Source organism: Stenella coeruleoalba (genome assembly GCF_951394435.1).
Source record: "Stenella coeruleoalba genome assembly, chromosome: 4".
Taxonomy (NCBI): domain Eukaryota; kingdom Metazoa; phylum Chordata; class Mammalia; order Artiodactyla; family Delphinidae; genus Stenella; species Stenella coeruleoalba.
In genome coordinates this window covers 141,556,743-141,577,759 of record NC_137149.1, presented here as the reverse complement: position 1 = coordinate 141,577,759, position 21,017 = coordinate 141,556,743, and the positions used below count along the sequence as shown (strand labels likewise).

Genomic DNA, 21,017 nt, shown 5'->3' with positions numbered 1-21,017 from the left:
CAAATTGACAAACATTAAAGACAAATTATTAAAATCAACAAGGGAAAAAGGACAAATAACATACAAGGGAACTCCCATAAGGTTAACAGCTGATTTCTCAGCAGAAACTCTACAAGCCAGAAGGGAGTGGCATGATATATTTAAAGTGATGAAAGGGAAGAACCTACAACTAAGATTACTCTACCCAGCAAGGTTCTCATTCAGAAATTAAAAGCTTTACAGACAAGCAAAAGCTAAGAGAATTTAGCACCACCAAACCAGCTCTACAACAAATGCTAAAGGAAGTTCTCTAAGTAGGAAACACAAGAGAAGAAAAGGACCTACAGAAACAAACCCAAGACAATTAAGAAAATGGTAATAGGAACATACATATTGATAATGACCTTAAATGTGAATGGAATAAGTGCTCCAACCAAAAGACACAGGCTTGCTGAGTGGATACAGAAACAAGACCCATATATATGCTGTCTACAAGAGACCCACTTCAGACCTAGGGACACATACAGACTGAAAGTCAGGGGATGGAAAAAGATATTCCATGTAAATGGAAATCAAAAGAAAGCTGGAGTAGCAATACTCGTATCAGATTTAAAAAAACTTTAAAATAAAGAATGTTACAAGAGACAAGGAAGGACACTACAGAATTCTCAAGGGAGCAATCCAAGAAGAAGATATAACAATTACAAATATATATGCACCCAACAGAGGAGCACCTCAATACATAAGGCAAATGCTAACAGCTATGAAAGAGGAAATCGACAGTATCAAAGTAATAGTGGGGGACTTTAATACCTCACTTACACCAATGGACAGATCATCCAGACAGAAAATTAATAAGGAATCACAAGCTTTAAATGACATAGTAGACCAGATACATTTAATTGATATTTATAGGACATTCCACCCAAAAACAGCAGATTACACTTTCTTCTCAAGTGCACACGGAACATTCTCCAGGATAGATCACATCTTGGGTCACACATCAAGCCTCGGTAAATTTAAGAAAATTGAAATCATATCAAGCCTCTTTTCAGACCAAAACACTATGAGATTAGAAATCAGTTGCAGGGCAAAAAACGTGGAAAACACAAACACGTGGAGGCTAAACAATACGTTACTAAATAACCAAGAGATCACTGAAGAAGTCAAAGAGGAAATCAAAAAATACCTAGAGACAAATGACAATGAAAACACAATGATCCAAAACCTATGGGATGCAGCAAAAGCAGTTCTAAGAGGGAAGTTTATAGCAATACAGTCCTACCTTAAGAAACAGGAAAAATCTCAAACAATCTAACCTTACACCTAAAGGAACTAGGGAAAGAAGAACAAACAAAACCCAAAGTTAGTAGAAGGAAAGAAATCATAATCATTAGGGCAGAAATAAATGAAATAGAAACAAAGAAAACAATAGCAATGATCAATAAAACTAAAAGCTGGTTCTTTGAGAAGATAAACAAAATTGATAAACCTTTAGCAGGACTCATGAAGAAAATGAGGGAGATGACTCAAATCAATAAAATTAGAAATGAAAAAGAAATGGCAACAGACACTGCAGAAATACAACTCATCATAAGAGACTACTACAAGCAACTATATGCCAATAAAATGGAAAACCTGGAAGAAATGGACAGATTGTTAGAAATATATAATCTTCCAGGACTGAACCAGGAAGAAGTAGATAATATGAACAGACCAATCAGAAGTAATGAAACTGAAACTGTGATAAAAAAATCTTCCAACAAACAAAAGTCCAGGACCAGCTGGCTTCACAGGTGAATTTTATCAAACATTTAGAGAAGAGCTAACACCCATCCTTCTCAAACTCTTCCAAAAAATTGCAGAGGAAGGAACATTTGCAAACTTGTTCTATGAGGCCACCATCACCCTGATACCAAAACCAGACAGAGATACTACAAAAAAAGAAAATTACAGACCAATATCAGTGATGAATATAGATGGAAAAATCCTCAACAAAATACTAGCAAACAGAATTGAACAACACATTAAAAGTATCATACACCATGATCAAGTGGGGTTTATCCTAGGAATGCAAGGATTCTTCAATATACACAAGTCAATCAATGTGATACACCATATTAACAAATTGAAGGAAAAAAACCATATGATCACCTCAGTAGATGCAGAAAAAGCTTTTGACAAAATTCAACACCCATTTATGATAAAAGCTCTCCAGAAAGTAGGCACAGAGGGAACCTACCTCAACATAATAAAGGCCATATACGACAAACCCACAGCAAACATCGTTCTCAATGGTGAAAAATTGAAAGCATTTCCTCTAAGATCAGGAACAAGTCAAGGATGTCCACTCTTGCCACTATTATTCAACATAGTTTTGGAAATCCTAGCCACAGCAATCAGAGAAGAAAAGGAAATAAAAGGAATCCAAATTGGAAAAGAAGAAGTAAAACTGTCAGTGTTTGCACATGACATGATACTATACATAGATATCTGAAACATGCCAACAAAAGACTTGTAGAGCTAATCAATGAATTGGGTAAAGTTGCAGGACACAAAATTAATGCACAGAAATCTTTTGCATCCCTATACACTAACAACAAAAGATCAGAAAGAGAAATTAAGGAAACAATCCCATTCACCATTGCACAAAAAGAATAAAATACCTAGTAATAAACCTACCTAAGAAGATAAAAGACCTGTACTCAGAAAACTGTAAGACACTTATGATAGAAATCAAAGATGACACAAACAGATGGAGAGATATACCATGTTCTTGGAAGAAACAATATTGTGAAAATGGTTATACTACTGAAAGCAATCTACAGATTCAATGCAATCCCTATCAAATTACCAATGGCATTTTTTACACAGCTAGAACAAAATATCTTAAAATTTGTATGTAGACACAGAAGACGCCGAATAGCCAAAACAATCTTGAGGGAAAAAAAGTGAGCTGGAGGAATCAGACTCACTGACTTCAGACTGTAGTACCAAGCTACAGTAATCAAGACAATATGGTACTGGCACAGAAACAGAAATATAGATCAATGATGATAGAAAGCCTAGAGATAAACCCATGCACATATGGTCAACTAATCTATGACAAAGGAAGCAAGGATATGCATTGGAGAAAAGACAGTCTCTTCAGTAAGTGGTGCTGGGAAAACTGGACAGCTACATGTAAAAGAATGAAATTAGAACACTCCCTAACATCATACACAAAAATAAACTCAAAATGGATTAAAGACCTAAATGTAAGCCTGGACACTGTAAAACTCTTAGAGGAAAACATAGGAAGAACACTCTTTGACATAAATCACAGCAAGATCTTTTTTGACCCTCCTCCTAGACTAATGGAAATAAAAACAAAAATAAACAAATGGGACCTAATGAAACTTAAAAACTTTTGCATAGCAAAGGAAATCATAAACAAGATGAAAAGACAACCCTCAGAATGGGAGGGAGAAAATATTTGCAAACGAATCAACAGACAAAGGATTAATCTCCAAAATATACAAACAGCTCATGCAGCTCAATATTAAAAAAACAAACAACCCAATCCAAAAATGGGCAGAAGACCTAAATAGACTTTTCTCCAAAGAAGACATACAGGTGGCCAAGAGGCATATGAAAGGATGCTCAACATCACTAATCATTAGAGAAATGCAAAGCAAAACTACAATAAAGTAACACCTCACACCGGTTAGAATGGGCATCTTCAGAAAATCTCCAAACAACAAATGCTGGAGAGGGTGTGGAGAAAGGGGAACCCTCTTGCACTGTTGGTGGGAATGTAAATCGATACAGCCATTATGGAGAACAGTATGGAGGTTCCTTAAAAAACTAAAAATAGAATTACCATATGACCCAGCAATCCCACTACTGGGCGTATACCCAGAGAAAACCATTATTCAAAACACACATGCACCCCAGTTTTCATTCCAGCAGTATTTACAATAGCCATGTCATGGAAGCAACCTAAATGCCCATTGACAGATGAATGGATAAAGAAATTGTGGTCCATATATACAATGGAATATTAGTCAGCCATAAAAAGGAACGAAATTGGGTCATTTGTAGAGACATGGGTGGACCTAGAGACTGTCATACAGAGTGAAGTAAATCAGAAAGAGAAAAACAAATATATTAACGCATATATGTGGAATCTAGAAAAATGGTACAGATGAACCAGTTTGCAAGGCAGAAATAGAGACACAGATGTAGAGAACACACATATGGACACCAAAGGGGGAAAGCTGGGGGGAGGGAAGGTGGTGGGATGAATTGGGAGATTGGGATTGACATATATACACTAATATGTATGAAATAGACAAGTAGTAAGAACCTGCTGTATATAAAAAAAGTCAAAAGTAATTAATACTTCTAATCAGTAAAACTAAAAAGAAATCACATACACTGAGTAAAACTGCAGAAGGATAAGGAAAAACTGAAAATTGGAAAACCACCAAGTAGAGAAGAAAATGGGTTTTTTTTTTCTTTACCAGGGAATAACAACTGAATAGCAATGATATATGCTCAAAAACATAAGAATCTTCAAAGGAGTGTGGAAAACTAACTGTCAGGGTAGAATTCTGTTTTCAGAGAAGTTATATTCACAAGGGAGAATGAAATAAAGCCACTTTAAGAAATAGAAAAGACCAAGTGTTTTTCACCCACAGACTTTTGAAGAAAGTACTCTAAACGATGAAATTCAACACAGAAGAAAAGAGCGGGTGAAAAAATCAATGGTAACCAAAAGATCAAGGACAAACTGGAAGTTCGTGTGTGAAGATCTGGGGGAAGAGAGAAGTGCAGCGGGACACAGGGGAGAGGTAAGCAGAGGCCTGTGATGGGCCGCTCTTTGTCTTTCCTAGGGATTTGGACTTCATCTGGTGGTTCAGGGAATGATAGAAGTGTCTTAGCAAGGTGGTGACGTGGTTAGATGTCCTTTAGTAAGATCACTGGCAGGAGGGTCGAGAATGTTGGAGGACAGCAAAGCTCATGCCATGAGGCCAGTTAGAGCTTGTGGGTGTAATTTAGATAAGAAGTGATTTGGGCTCGAATGAAGATGAGACATGGAGGAAAGCAGGCAGATTCTGGAACTATTAAAGAGATGGAGTCTCAGGACTCAGTAATGACTCCTTATTAGGAGAAAGAGAGGAAACATCAAGGATGGAACTGTCTCGTTAGGGCAGTTTCAGTGGAGTCCAACTGCAGTGGAGGAGCCATGGGCTGTGACAGTGGAAGCACTGATAACCCTGTAAGAACCGTCAGTGAATGGGTGGTGAGACTTGGAACTTAGTCCTAAAGTTAGAAGAGTTGCCAGAGGAAGACCAGAGTGAAGAAGGATTTTAGGATGGGAGCCTTATTAGCAAGTTCACATGCTAATGAGTGGAGAACAAAGAAGAAGGCAAACCTTGGAGGTAGAGAGAGGATAAGAGATGCCTGATAGAATAAGGACCTGGGGAGGTAGGACGTAGAGTCATATGCCAGGAGGGACAGGGAAAGAGGCAGATGTAAGAAACTCACAACTCTCTCCTTCTTTGAAAATAGCATCAGAGCAGTGATGAACAAATGATGAGCGAATTAGTGAATCAGTGCAGGAAAAGATGGGTAAATTATGGACACACACAGGCAGGCCCCAAACAGCATTAACACTAACAAAGGCGCGCATGTTGTCAAGATAGGTACGGTAGACCTCTAGTGGCCAAAAAGAAACTCCAGAAATCTAATGGCTGAGAACAAAATTGGAATAAAATGGCTAGGGAAAATTTATTTACAAAAGAACAAATAGATAAAAGCATTGCTTTACAACGCTGTTGGTTCTGTTGTGCGTGATTTTTGCTGTGTTCAGTTCTTATCAATAGGGTTTAATGGCATACGCCTTATGAATTCGCTTTTATAATTAAGTACTTAGAGTGAGTGGCTTATGGAAATGAAGCCAGTAATCTTTTAATTGTGACTAAAACTTAAAAAAAAAACCTGCAGGAGGGGACTAATTACTTATGTGTGGAATTTCATGTACAAGCTAGATAAAATAAAAGTATTCATTTTCAAATAGAGAAAAGGGAAAAGAGACAATTTATGAGCCATTGATTGCCAAAGTCACAAATATGATGAAAAAAGTGAATTTAAAAACAACAACAGCAACAAGGTTTTTTAAAAAATTGAGTAAAAATATAAAACTGTAAAAGCAAGGATAAAAATCTATTTGAATCCTTAAAAATTAATAATACTATCCTAATGTAAAATTACTTTGATTAAGCTCAGGGAAGAATCAGGAAAGTACCTTATGACTTCTTAGGCATACTTCAGCTTTTCCATTACAATACTTTTAATCAACAACATACAGTGTCTTAGGTAGGTGAAAATAAATCCACTTAAGGGTAGAATTGTTTTGGGGAATTGTAAGCAGCTGGTGAGGGGTGGTGTGAGAGATAAGGAGATATTGGATATGGGAGCATATATGAGGAAACTTGTCTAACCCACCTTTGCAGAATATAAAAACCCAAGTTAGCAGAACTGAAAAGCAGCTCAGTTCTCTGGGATTTCTTGTTTGATTCTGAACCCTTTTTAGTGTTCAATTCAATACCACTGTATTTGAGAATAACATTATTAATAATGTCATAATTATCTCTACACTATTTTAAGGTACCATATACAGTGTTGGCATCCTTTATTGACTGTGAGCTACCTGAGATTTAGTCATCAGACATCACTGTATTTTTAAGTAAGTTTTGAATTTGACAGGAATAGAAGCAGTAATCTGGAAGCAAGTAAAAATGATTTCCAAGCAATATTTAAGCACCTGTAGTAAAAATATCTCTTAAAAGTACAGTCATACACCCAAAGAAGGAACGATTATCTCTGGATTTTTTAAAATGAGGTGGTTTTATTCTGTGTTTCTTCTATCGTGTGGGTGTGTCCAAAGCTCTCTGCATTGTGCCTGCATTACATTTGTCATTTTCTTTCTTTTCTCTCCCAGCTTTATTGGGGTATAATTGACAAATAAAAATTGTACATACTTAAGGGGTACAACACGATAATTGTGAAATGATTACCGAAATCAAGCTAATTACACATCTGTCACTTCATATACTTACCTTTTTCTGCGTGAGGACACTTAAGATCTATTCTGTTAGCAAATTTCAAGTGTGAAATGCATTGTTATGAACTACAGTCACCATGCTGTATATTACATCCCCCGGAACTTATTCACCTTATAAATGAAAGTTTATACCCTTTGACCTGCATCTTGCCATTTCCCGGCCTCTCCCCTACCCACAACTTGGCAGCAATTCTACTCTCTGCTCCTATGAGTTTGACCTTTTTAGATTTCACATATAAGTGATCATACATTATGTATCTTTCTGTATCTGGCTTATTTCATTTACCGTAATGTCCTCCAGGTTCATCTATGATGTTGCAATGGCAAGATTTTCTTCTTTTTTAAAGCTAATAATATTCATTCATATATATGTATCTCACATTTTCTTTGTCCATTCATCCACTGACAGACACTTAGGTTTTCTCCATATCTTGGCTATTGTGAATAACGCTGCAAAATCATGGCAGTGCTGATGTCTCTTTGAGATACTGATTTTATTCCTTTTGGATATACACCCAGAAGTAGGATTATTGGATCATACGGTAGTTTTATTTTTAATTTTTTTGAGGAACCTTCATACTGTTTTCTAGTGGCTGCACCAGTTTATATTCCCACCAACAGTGCACGAGGATTCCCTTTTCTCCACACCTTTGCCAACACTTGTTATCTCTTGTCTCTTTAGCCATTCTGGCAGGTGTGAGATGATATTTCACTGCGGTTTAGATTTCAGTTTCCCTGATGGTTAGTGATGTTGAACACCTTTTCATGTAGCTATTGGCCATTTGTAGGTCTTCTTTGGAAAAATGTCTATTGACATTTATTGAGGTCCTTTGCCCATTTTTTAATTGGGTTATATGTGTTTTGTTTTGCTACTGGGTTGTATGAGTTCCTTATATATTTTGGATATTAACCCCTTATAAGATATGATTTGCAATATTTTCTCCCATTCCATAGATTGCCTTCTCATTTTGTTGTTTCATTTTCTGTGCACAAGCTTTTTAGTCCGATATAGCCCCATGTGTTTATTTTTGCTTTTGTTGCCTTGCTTTTGGAACATTTCCAAAAAGACATCGCCAAGGCCAGTGTCATAGAGATTTTTTCCTGTGTTTTCTTCTAGGAGTTTTATGGTTCAGATATAATGTTTAAGTCTTTAACCCATTTTGAGTTAATTTTTGTGTATAGTGTAAGATAAGGATCCAGTGTCATTCTTTTGCATGTGGATATCCAGTTTTCCCAACACTATTTATTGAAGAAACTATCCTTCCCCCATTGTGTGTTCTTGGCACTCTTGTCAAAGATTAGTTGACTGTATATGAATGGATTGATTTCTGGGCTTGTGATTCTATTCCATTGGTCTATGTATCTGCTTTTATGCCAATACTGTACTGTTTCAATTATAATAGCCTTGTAATATAGTTTGGAAATATGAAATGTGATGGCTCCACATCTATCATTTTCTGAATGTGATTTTAAAAGGTTCAATGTCCTTTGTTGACTAGAAACCATAGTAAGGGCCACTACAGAAGCTATTGTGTCTTTGTGGGCAACTCTGCAGCATCTCTTAATATTCTGAGAACTCTCTAGAACCGACCTACATGCAACTCCAGACAACAGTACAAGTTCTCTGGAGCAATGTGATGTCAGCCTTTTCTTAATAATTTTTGCAATTAGGGAAAAGTTAGAGGAAAGTAGGAAATTCCAAGGATAGCTATTGATTAGTTTAAGACTTCACAGTTAGTAACTGTGAATACCAGGAACAGGGAACACAGGAAGGGCCTGGAGAAAGTTTCATATTTGATTCAACAGATTTCTAACCTTAGGAAAGTCAGACACTTGCAAGCAATTATCTGTCTCAGTATGCAGCCATACTCATGCCCAGAGATAGGATGCTCTGGTCCTGTTTCTCAATAATGCCCTTTATTCTGTCAACGCTTAGTTTCCTGGACCTGCGACCTTCACTTGTACTCTTGGTTTTTGTCCTTTTCTCACTTCCTCCCATTCTCCCTCCTTTTCTTCTTTCTTTTCCCTTCTCTTTGTCCCTTAATAATTATGTGCTATGCCCCAAATAAGAGCAGATGGCGAGTTCAGATTTGTAACTACTCCCAGACGCGAGATATCTTTGTGTTGTTTATTTAGCCAACTCTTAATCTATTCATTTCACAAGCATTTGTTTGCTAATAAATGTTAACAGGTAACTGTTGTTATAGAGAGGGAATGCTTAGTAAATAGTAATTAAAAAAAGAAAAGAAAGGGAAATTCAGACACAGTCTCTACCTTCAAGAAATTTACAGTCTAGTGGAAAGGACTGGTAATAATCACAAGTAATCACCCCCAATTAGATTTTATTACAAATTGGTATGAGAGTTATGACAGAACAGCACAAGTATATGAATGAGGGTGAGGGTTCCAAGAAAGGATTCCCTGAGGGTGTGACATTTAACCTGAGACCTAAAGTAGGGATTCACAACCGGGGCAATTTTGACAATGTCTGGAGGCATTTTTGGTTGTCATAATTGGGACAGGGAGGGTTTATATTTTATGATCATGTTGTGTGAGTTTGGTTTATGTCTGTAACAGGGATATTTTCAAAATAAAAAAGAATCTATTCTAAAAAAAGAAATAGGTGAGGGAGATTAAGAGGTACAAACTTCCGGTTGCAAAATCAATGAGTCACGGGTATGAAATGTGCAGTGTGGGGAATTAGAGTCAATAGCTATGTAATATCTTTGCATGGTGACAGATGGTAACTAGGCTTATCGTGGTGATCATGTTGGAAATTTATAGAAATATTGAATTGCTATGTTGCGTAACAGGAACTAACAGTGTTGTAGGTCAATTATGCGTCAAAAGCGAACAAACAAACTCAGAAAAAGGTCAGATTTGTGGTACCAGAGGTGGGTGTGACGGGATAAAGGGGAGCTGGATGAAGGCAGAATAAAAAAAGAATCAATTTGGACCCCCATGATATATATTGTCTTGGATATCCCCATGCATTGATTAGGCTTCAGTTGTTTCAGGGTGATTGTAGATAGCACCTAACACAGAGAAGTCATTGTTCAGCTTTCAATGTTACATTAGACAATTTTTCGAGCACCCAGTAAAACAGTTGCCTTGAATACCAGAGTTTCAAAAGAAAGAAAAGTTTTTCCTGGAATTCTGACACTTCCCTTTCACATATCAAGGTACCTACATATGACTCAGGTCATAGTGTTTTATACTATAAGACATTCAGTAGATTGAAGGAAGGTTCTGATATCAGGGCAGTTCCCGTCAGACAGGAAGAGGTAGAAAGTGCTTCTTGTGCTTCGGGGAAGGACAAGGGAACGAGAGAAAGAGGAAAGCAAAGCAAAGCAATCTGATTTGGATGTCCTTGCTTTGTCCTTGGTAGGGCTGGGAGGGCATCTGAAGCACTGAAATAATTTTGAGGGAATCTGCGAATCAGAAGCTTGTTCTGCATTTCTCATAGGTTCTGTCTGCCCTGTCCTCCTTTCTAGGTTGTTGCCCTTGTCCCTCAGGTTAGCCAAATGGCTGAATCTGTTCTTATATTCAAACACCACACCATCCAGACCAAGAGAGAATGTCTTTATATTCCAGCAAGTGTTCCAAGATCCATTCTGAGGAGACAGGCTTAGGTCACACAACTGAACCAATCAGCATGATCACCTGATACTAGGAGGGGAATAAAATGTGTTAATCACTTAGTTATTGTCACACCCACCACTGGACTCCAGGAGAGGAGTTGGCTTCCCTACAACTACGTGGATCCCAAATGGAAATCAGGCACTACTGAAAAAGGGACATGGATTCTGGAGAAAAACACAAATGCCCACTCTAGCCTACTCCTTAGGCCACCCAACAGCCAGACGTACTCTTCTTTCAGCACGTGGTTTAAAACATGGCCAAGCTTACATAGAACAAGCACACACCTCATACACAGACCTTATAAACGCGCGTGTCACCTCAGAAAACACAATCCAAAGATTGATTCAGTTACTGAATCCGGATTCTAAGAGCTCTGATAAAAATCAAAACCATATATAATCACACAGCTTATGGACTACATTACCATGCTTTGTGTTTGACCGACTGCATAATTCCCAGAGAGTCTTGCCTGTAAGATGAAGTGACAAATAACTTCTCAGCTTGCCCTCACAGGGTGTCTCAATAGATCACTAAACTAGGATCATTAGACTGTTTATTCTTCAAGGCTTGCTTTAAAACTTTTCTCTTGCTGGGTCCACCGACCCAGCTACTAATATTGCATCAGTGGTTTCCTTTACAGTGGTAAGCAATAAACTTGACTTTGTTTTAGCAACAAGTTAATTTGGGGAGCTCTTCAGAGAGTGAGCAGTTGACCCTGGGTGAGGTGTATTCCTTTTCTTGGGTCCAAATATAGTTTCTCATGATTCACTAATTTATGGCTAAATGGATACTTATTTGTATGGAGTGCATATAAGAATACAATGGTGCAGAAAAAAAAGAGTGACTAAAGTGAAACTTCCATTTGGAAAAGAGGAAACATCTCATAGGGATGACTGGTCCCGATATCCATGAGATGACAGGACTCCCTCGCCTGGGAGTTCCTTAGTTTGCCAATCTGCTCACCTCTGGTTTGGTTATGGCAGGATGTTTCTTTTCTACTGTCCTTCACAGCCATCTCTGAGATGGGCACTGAGTATGTCTCCCCTTTCCCTTTACTTCTTAGAGGCTCATTTCCTATTAGTTAAGGAGCTTAGAGTTTATATTCAGGGCCTGAGAAATCACAGGCTAGGAGCTTATTTGGCAGTAAAGCTTCAATAAAAGTATAGAGGCTTCCAGGCTATTTGTTTCATAGGCCAGCAGCCAAAGACAGAGACCCTGATGAGTTGAAGTCTTGAAATTCAATTCTAGCCACCAGAGTTTCTTTGGTAGTGAGCCTCCACTTCCCTGCTTTGCTCACTCCTCTAGTGCTGTGGTTCTCAAAGTGTGGTTCCTAGGCAAGCAGCAGCAGCATCTGAGAACTGGTTAGAGATGCCAATTCTTGGGTCCGGACCTATTCAGAACCTCTGGGGTTGGGGCCCAGCAATCTGTGGTGGAATAAGCACTGGAGGTGAGATAAAGTTTGAGACCACAGCTTTAAGTGATGTCATTTGTGGGCAATTTGAAACAATAAGCTGGGGCATGAAAATGCCGTTAGAATAGTCTCTCCCTGCAGGCTTTATGTGAGGGCTTCTTCTCAAGTGGAGCCACGACCCTTTTCCTTTTCTTATTAGCAGGAGCTAATTAGCAGAGGCCTGGATGGGGGATAGGGGGCAGCAGCGTTTTCCTGAGCCACAAAGATAACTGCTCTTCTAATCTTTCAGGGTTCCAGGTACTAGACTCTCTGGCAACTGAATAGACATCAAAGGTAGTGTTTCTCTAGGCAAGGTCTTATTTTCTTCCCTCTGCTTTCCGATGGCAGTATCAAAATTATCATACCTCTTTTGTGTAGGAATTTATTGAAGGCCACTAAAAATAGTCAACACACTCTAACATCCTAATTTTTACTCCGAAGTCCCTTCTTGCAAAAGCTTCAATATGTACATGATCTGGTTCTCCAGGGTACAGATGGACAGAAATGATTATTTCCATTACCATGTATTAATAACTACAGTCTTCCAACCACTGAATAGATGTGTCCCATTGGTCTCCACCCAACCTCCTTGGCTCAGCTAAGACCACATTTTAGAGTCTCTTAATGTTAACCTTACTCTCAGTCCCAATTTCTGTATCAAGGATCTGAATTACAAACAACAGAAACCAAGTATGGTTGTCTTACAAGGAAAAAGTTGTGGAGAAAGAAAGAGGGTTTATTGAAATGAAATGGTACCCCACAGATTCCCCTGGGGGCTGGGGGATGAGAGAGGGTGAATGGGCAGGACTAGGATGATGAAGATGAATCAGTGGGAAGAACAGCCACTGCAGGAGGGATCAGGTCAAGGTGCCACTACCAGCATTGCTGACGCTGAGTCATGGCTGCCGAGATGACCTAACATCTAACCATCAGGACGTGTTCTTACGTCGGACACCCAAAGTCTAAGTGCCAGGGTGAGCTTAGAGTTGAGTTAAGTGGCTCGACTTAACTCGTGTGCCAACTGATCCCTGACCAGTAGGAGAAGATAAAGGAGGATCTGGGCCCTCTCATCTTCCATAATGGTTGATGGACCCCAGAGATGGTAAGATAAGAATGATATTGGTGTAAGATATCATATCAATATGATCTTATCATGATCTTATCTTATCAATATCATAAGAATGATATTGGTGATATGATGGTAAGATAAGAATAAGAATGATATTAAGGAGGAGAATGAAAGCTGGGGGGAGGGGGTGGGAGGTGAAAATAATGGTTGCCTCTGGGACCTGAAGTGGGGATATCGCACTGCCCTAAAGAGTCCACGTGGGAGTTCAGTGACTTTATAAAGTACTGACACTTAGAACAGGGCCTGGCACATGGTGAGCACTAGGTAAATGTCCCTGCTTGCTGTTTTATGCTTTTTTTCCAAGGCATCGTTATTGCCTTGATCATATGTAAAATTAAAAGAGAATGATTCCACGTTACCCCACCCCTCGAAAAAGTAGAGAAAGTAAAGAACAAAAGGCAAAAAGAATTTATATCCTGCCTTTCCATTGAATAATATAACATCAGTAGTATCCTGTGTTCGTAAATTTGTTTACAATTTGAAAGGTTTTTCAGTATCAGGATTGCATATTCATCATTCTATTGTGATATCTTGGCGTGGAGGCCTGATGTAGTCGTCACTGGTTAATATAAAATATCAGCTATCAGAAACAGAAAGTGACCAGAGATCTTTTCTGTCTTTAATTTCTGTGGAATAAAATCGGTAAATGATATCACATCAAAGCATTATTTTTTAAAATGCCGTGTTTGGGGAGGTTTGTTTTGATATCAGATATTTCTATTTCATGATTTTGTTTATCTGGAAAATAATTATTGGAGACATGGTAGCATACCTGAGTGAAGGATGGGAGAAAGGGGAAGAGGGATATGGAATGGGAAGGATAAAAGGAGGAAGAAAGAGAGTTAACACTTGCTGACTGTTGTGCAACTTTCCTCTACGTAAATTATCTCATTTCATCTTCCAAATAGCTGGGCCATTTGAATCTGCAGAACACATTCTTGAAACGGAAATTTACCTGAAAGCCATTATAACAAAGAAGGTAACTGTTGAGTGAATAAATAGCTCAGGATGAGCAGTTGAGGAAGTGGGTACCCTCTTCATCTTCCTTGGGATAACACTCCGAATTATTTAAAAATATATTATCTAATTTATATTTTAAAAAAGGCTAAACTCTGGTCAGTGTAGTTTGGGTAGTTAAGTCAATTACATTGTATTCCAACTCTTCACAGATTTGTAACACATACATCAAGTTTACGTTCACGGGTAACTCTTCCTTGACTGTATGGATTTTAAGTGTCGTCTTTGAATATGGAATCAAAGACTATCTATACCTGGTAAAGAAAATTCAAGTACGCGCGCACACACACACACAGACTCAGAAACCAAAATACTGCATTTCACAGAAATTTTCAGCCTTAACTATTATGTGTAAGGGGAATTTTATGTGTAGTTATAATTTTAACATGTAAAAATAGACTAGGGATAAGGTAAAACTCCAAGTAATTTCTTGCTAAATCCAAACACCCTTGACTTAAGATCACAATCTAAGTTCCTAACCATATGGAACCGTTTACTAGTTGAGACACAGTTACTGATTCAGCTATTATGAAGCAGTCCCTAGAATATGTTCTCTGGCCATTTTATGGTTTTAAAAATGACAGACCAAGGTTGAACTCAGATGGCTGAAAGAGGCACCTATGAGGTTGAAAGTAACAAATAGAATTTGTACATATTACAGAAGGAGCTGCCAGCTAAAAGCACTAGAGTTGGAATTATCAAAGACATAGGGTATTATTTTGTCATTTCATTTGTAAAAAAAAAATGAATGGAAACATGTACAAATATTTGTTTGACTACAGAAATATCCCAGTAGAACTCCATCTCATGGACATCATTATCCTATAAAAGAAAATTGTTCCCTTTGTGGATTGCAGATATGAATATATTCACAGCAAAATGTGTGCAGTTTGAAATCTTTGCTATATTTTCTCTTTCTATTTGTACTGGTTTCTCTTTACAACAGCAGGGGATGCTCTCAAGGGGATGCTGGAACAAGTTCCTTACTTACTACCTACATCCAAAATCTGAGCTAGTTATAAAAAGTTTTTTTTAAAACCAGGTATAGATAGCCTTTGATTGCATACTTAAAGATGAAAGAAAATTCATATATTGATGGAAAAGTTAACTCTTCATTTTAAGGTATTATAAATGGCTAATATCAAACCAAGGAAAAACATATGACTATCTCAAAATCAGTAGAAGAAATTTGGACCAAGAGGCTGCAAGAGATTCATGGTTAATACTGTAGAAGATGAATCTCAGGAGCATCACATGACAGACACATATCTGCCGTTGCAAGAGCCTCCCACTGACTTTCCTATACGTCCTTGGCCTCCATTGAATCCATCTCTTCTTCAAACAGCTAAAAGCATCTTCTCAAAATGAAATTCTAGGGACTTCCGTGGGGGTGCAGTGGTTAAGAACCTGCCTGCCAATGCAGGGGACACAGGTTCGAGCCCTGGTCGGGGAAGGTCCCACATGCCGCAGAGCAAATAAGCCTCTGCCCCACAGCTTCTGAGCCTGTTCTCTAGAGCCCGCGAGCCACAACTACTGAGCCTGTATGCCACAACTACTGAAGCCCATGCGCCTAGAGCCTGTGCTCTGCAACAAGAGAAGCCACCGCAATGAGAAGCCTGCACATTGCCACAAAGAGTAGCCCCCGCTCGCCACAACTAGAGAAAGCCCACATGCAGCAACGAAGACCCAACACAGCCAAAAATAAATAAATTTATTTAACAAAACCACAAAGATTTCTCTTTGATTAAAAAAAAATTCTAATCATATAATCCTACTCCATAAATCTTTCATTATGCTTGAGATAAAATGCAAAGTCCTCAGCATGACTTACATGGTCCTTTTACAATACAGATATTTCCTGTGTCTGCCTTTCTAGATTCAGGGCCTTATAATTTCTAACCCTTTTACTGAATGTGCTTCTTCCCTTTTTTGGATAGTCTACTCTGATTTATGGCTCAGCTGAAGCACCACCTTTTCAGGAAAGCTTTCCCTGACCCCTCAGACCTATGAGGGAAGGACAGGTAGTATTTTTGTGGTAGTAACTGCTACAGAGAAATATATAGAATGATAATGGGGCTGTAATTTTACATAGGATAATCAGAAAAGGCATTGCTGATCAAGTAGTATTTGAGCAAAGACCCGAAGGGATTTGAAATAAGACTTACACTTGCAGCTATCTGGGGCAAGGGCAGTCCAGCCAGAGGCGGAAGCTGGTGCAAGGGCCCTGAGGTAGGATGGACTTGCTATTTGAGAAAGAACAAGAAGGCAGTATGGCAAGCACCAAGTAAGGGAATAGAGCAGGGAGAGCACTAGAAGACAGACTCATAGAACATGTAGATCATGGTGAGCAGTTTGGATTTAGATCTAAAAAACAATGGAAAGCTAGATTTGAGTGAGTGAAGGGGTGAACACTGGGAGAGGAGGCTAGAGAGGGAATGGTTTAGGGGTTTGGACACAGTGTGGTGCAAGTAGACCATTGTAAAGGTCTTGGCCATTCCTCTGAGTAAACAGTGTTGGCTTTGGATTGCTTAAGCAGAATAGTAACATGATCTGATGTGTATTCTGGATGATCACTCTAGCTGCTATGTTAGAGTAGAGGGGGAAAGAGTGGTGGCAGGGCACCTCGTAAAGTGCCTCTCACAGTCCTCCTGATGAGTACTGACTGTGACTGCACAAGTGAAGTAGAGGTGCTGATGAGTGCCTGGGATCTGGATTTATTTATCTGGAAGAGAGAGCTGACAGAATTTGCTAATATAAAGTGGAAGGAAGAGAAGTGTGAAGAATTATTCTAACGTTTTAGCCTAAGCAACCATAAAAATAGGGAATAGAGTTGTTTTGGTCTAAGAACTATTAAAAAATAGGGAATAGAGTATAACAAAAGGTGAAAAACTAGGAGAAGCTCTTTTGTAGGAGAGGGACTGCTGCTGGTACTTAAATAAAGAATTCCCTTTAGAATATGTTGAGTTTGAGATAACCATCAGGTAGAATCAAGTAGAATTTTCTAGTAGAGAGTCAGATACAAAAATCTAGAGCTTAGCAAAAAGTTCAGGGCCAGAGGTATGCATTTTGGAGTCATATGGAAATACATGGTATTTAAAAACTGGGAGTAAGTGTAGATTGAAGAGAGGAGGTCAGAGGACCTCCAGGGGCACTCCAAATTTTAGAAGTCAGCAAGATAAGGATGATCCAGCAAAGCATTAAGCTGTTCTGTGAGATAGAAGGACACCCCAGAGACCGGTGTTCAGAGGCCAAGTGGGGAGTATGTTTCAAATATTTGTTAGGAGCTACAAATTACTAATATCAGAATTGAAGAAGGGGACATCACTTCAGATCCCATGAACAATGAAAAGATTAAAAAGAAATACTAAGAACAACTCAGTGACCACAAATTTGATAACCTAGGTGAAATGGACCAATTGCTTAAAAAACACAATCTCCCAAAACTCACACAAGAAGGAGTAGATAATCTGAAAAGGCCGATGTCTATTTAATATTGAATCAATAATGAATAATCTTCCAAAAGAGAAAACACTAGGTCCAGACAGATTCTCCACTGAATTATACCAAACATTTGAGGAAGAATTTATGCCAATTCTCTGTACTCTCTTCCAGAATATAGAAGCAGAGGGAATACTTTCTAACTCATTCTAGGAGGTCAGCATTATCCTAATTTGAAAACAAGGCACAGACATTACTAGAAAAGAAAACTAGAAATTAATATTTCTCATGAACACAGATGCAAAATCTTCAACAAAATATTAGCAAATTGAATCCAACAATGTATAAAAGGAATTGTACAACATGACCAAGTGGCATTTATCCTAGGTATGCAAGATGTTTTAACATTTGACAATCAATTAATGTTATCCATCACATCAACAAGCGAAAGAAGAAAAATCACATGATCACATGAATAGATGCCGAAAAGGCATCTGACAAAATCCAATACCCATTCATGATACAAATTCTCATCAAACTTGGAATAGAAGGGAACTTCCTCAAATTGATAAAAAATCGTCTTCAAAAACCTGCAGCTAACATCATACTTAATGATGAAAAACTAGAGACTTTCTCACTAAGATCAAGAAAAAGGCAAAGAAGTCCCTTCACCACTCCTTTTCAACATCATACTGGAAATGCTAGCTAATGCAAACAAGAGGAAAAATAGACAACAGAAACATATCTAAAGATAATCCATAAACTGGAGTTGTAAGACACAGATTTTAAGTAACTATTACTTATGTTTGAGAAAATAGATGACACAATGGAGAATTTCACCAAAGCACTAGAATCTACAAAAAAGGATCAAATAGAAATTCTTGAACAGAAAATCATAATAATTAAAATTAAGAGTTCAATATTTGGGTTTTTATCAAATTAGGCTGAGCAGAAGAAAGGATTTGTGAACGAGAAGATAAGCTATTAAAGCCATGCAAACTAAAGCACACAGTGAAGAAAGTATGGAAAAGCCATAGTACACAGCTTTTGTGTCTATGCGTAAGAGTCCCCCAAAATTAGTGTGTTTGCACCATTCCATGGGCAGAATACCCATGGAATGTGGGTACTGTGATACCATGAAAGAAATCCCATCCTGGCCAGTGAGGATAATCTGGTCACCAAGCCACCCTCTTGGAACCAAGGCCTGACTCCAGAACTCGACTTCAGGGCCTTAGGACAACCCTATGGGTATGATTCTGGGAGCTCTTCAGGCATCTGGTTGACCTCAATGAGTGGTAAAGAGGGTTGGAGAGTGCTCCTAAGAAATCTCACCCATACAGGTCCTAATCTAGGCTCTGGGTGCCCTTCCTGGATAATAATGCAGATTCTGGGTGATTCCAATCACCAGAAGAGGATTATGAAAACTTTGGAAAAGGCACTTTGAAGTGGTGGGAGTTAGGGGATTAAAAGGGGGGCCTGAGGTGTGGAGCCCAGGTCAGGGGTTCCACTTACTTGGGTCTAAGGAAGGTAATGAGAATTTTAGTGATCATTTAGGGACCTGTGATCTAACTCAAATCAATGAGAGTCATTCCTTGGCTTTTGCTTGAAATATTGGAGAAGAGATTTTCTTCCCAATGAAATTCTTAAACTTTGATAATATACGCTTTTAGATTTTGTTGCCTTTCTTTGTTGCCACTGGAATGAATATGATTGAGAAATAAGCCAGCAAAGTTGAAAACAAAACTAAGTGACAGAGAGGAGGGAGAAAATATTCTTGAAGACAAGGATCAAACAACTGGATTGCACCGAGTCAGCAGCTAGTTTATTACAGAAATATATGAGTCAATATGTTCCCTTATTTGCTTAAACTGAGTAAATTTGGAATTTTCTTACGTGAAACAGGATGAGCCCTTATTCACATGCACAAGATTTTTATCTTCTCCCTTCTTGCGTGAGGGTCTTGTGGTACTGTTTCTGGTGGTACTGCCTCAGTCATTGAGCAGAGCAGAGTCTGAAGGGTGACTGGCTCTGATGGAATGATAGTAAGTTTGACACTTATGTAAACTGTTTACAGGATATCCTGGTAGGACAGCAGGTGCTCTGAAACATGAGTGTGGAGCTCAAGGGAAATGTCAGGTTTGAGATATAAATTTTGGTAGCACTATCATATTAGTAAGAGAAAGTTTTGGCATTGTATGAGATATACAGTAAGAAGAAAAAACTGAACGTGAACTATAAGGGAGCTGATATTTAATAGGGAGCTAGAAGAGAGGAATCAACGAAAAAAGGGAGGCTGGCGTGAACTAGGAGAAAATCCAAGGGTGAAGAACGAAGAAAAAAAAAGAACAGTTGTAAGACTTCGGTACATGTGGTAAAAGTAGAAGATGAATGACATGCAACTTTTCAATTAGCATTTAAATATTGGATTTGGCAACTCAGGTTAATGAATGACCTTTAAGAGAGGAGTTTTGTTAGAGGAAAGGGACGAGAAAAAATTCAGAGGTTGAGGGTTGCACAAATGTATCAACTAAGATTATATTTGACTCAAAAATAATGATTTACATATGGGTAAAAATTTTAAATATCATATTTCTCTGATGAATTTTAAATACCAACAGTGATTATATTCTTCTTTAAGGTCAAATTGAGATTAATTTCTATGATTTCTATTTGATTTTGAGACCTTAAAAATAACTAGTGAGTAATTTCTGTTTGTCAAAAAACTCCTAAGCTGATTCATAGAAATCAGAAGACAATTGAGCTTGCAAAGAATCATTTTACTTATACTCTTGCATCTCTATGCATACATATAAAATATCAACTAATTAAAATCAACATAGTATATGGACTGAACTATATTATGTTAAAATATTATTTATATGTTAAAACTAAAGTTCACAGCCTTAACTAATATCATCTAAATGTATATAGTTTACTACATATGTGAATGTTTAAATAAATGCATTCAACACTACGTCAATAAGTAAATGAAGATAAAGAGTAGTTTAAATGAGAGGACTGGTAATTTTAAAAGTTATAATGAAATAAAACAAAAGTTAAACATTCATGTCTTTCATGGAGGAAGTCAGGAAGAGACATCCCAGAGCTGGTGTGAATCTCCATAGTTACCTGGCTCACAGGCTCTTTTATCTTTCTCCTCTACTGTGTTTGGCCATGGCTTCCATCCTAAAGCTTTTTTCATTGTCCAGATGGTTGCTGGGGCTTTAGACACCAGACGTGTATTCTAGACA

General features: G+C 38.1%; 1 long non-coding RNA gene across 6 annotated transcripts in view; it reads left to right on the top strand.

Moving 5' to 3' along the window:
* Nucleotides 1-21,017, top strand: part of LOC307186235 — a 358,643-nt gene that overhangs the window by 27,301 nt on the left and 310,325 nt on the right. For 5 of the 6 annotated variants that reach the window (XR_013828284.1, XR_013828285.1, XR_013828286.1 and 2 more), the window contains exon 2: nucleotides 4,662-4,814. The exons of the other annotated variant lie outside the window; for it this stretch is intronic. This is a non-coding gene — a long non-coding RNA (uncharacterized lncRNA). The remainder of the gene's footprint in view (nucleotides 1-4,661; nucleotides 4,815-21,017) is intronic. 6 annotated transcript variants of the gene reach the window in all.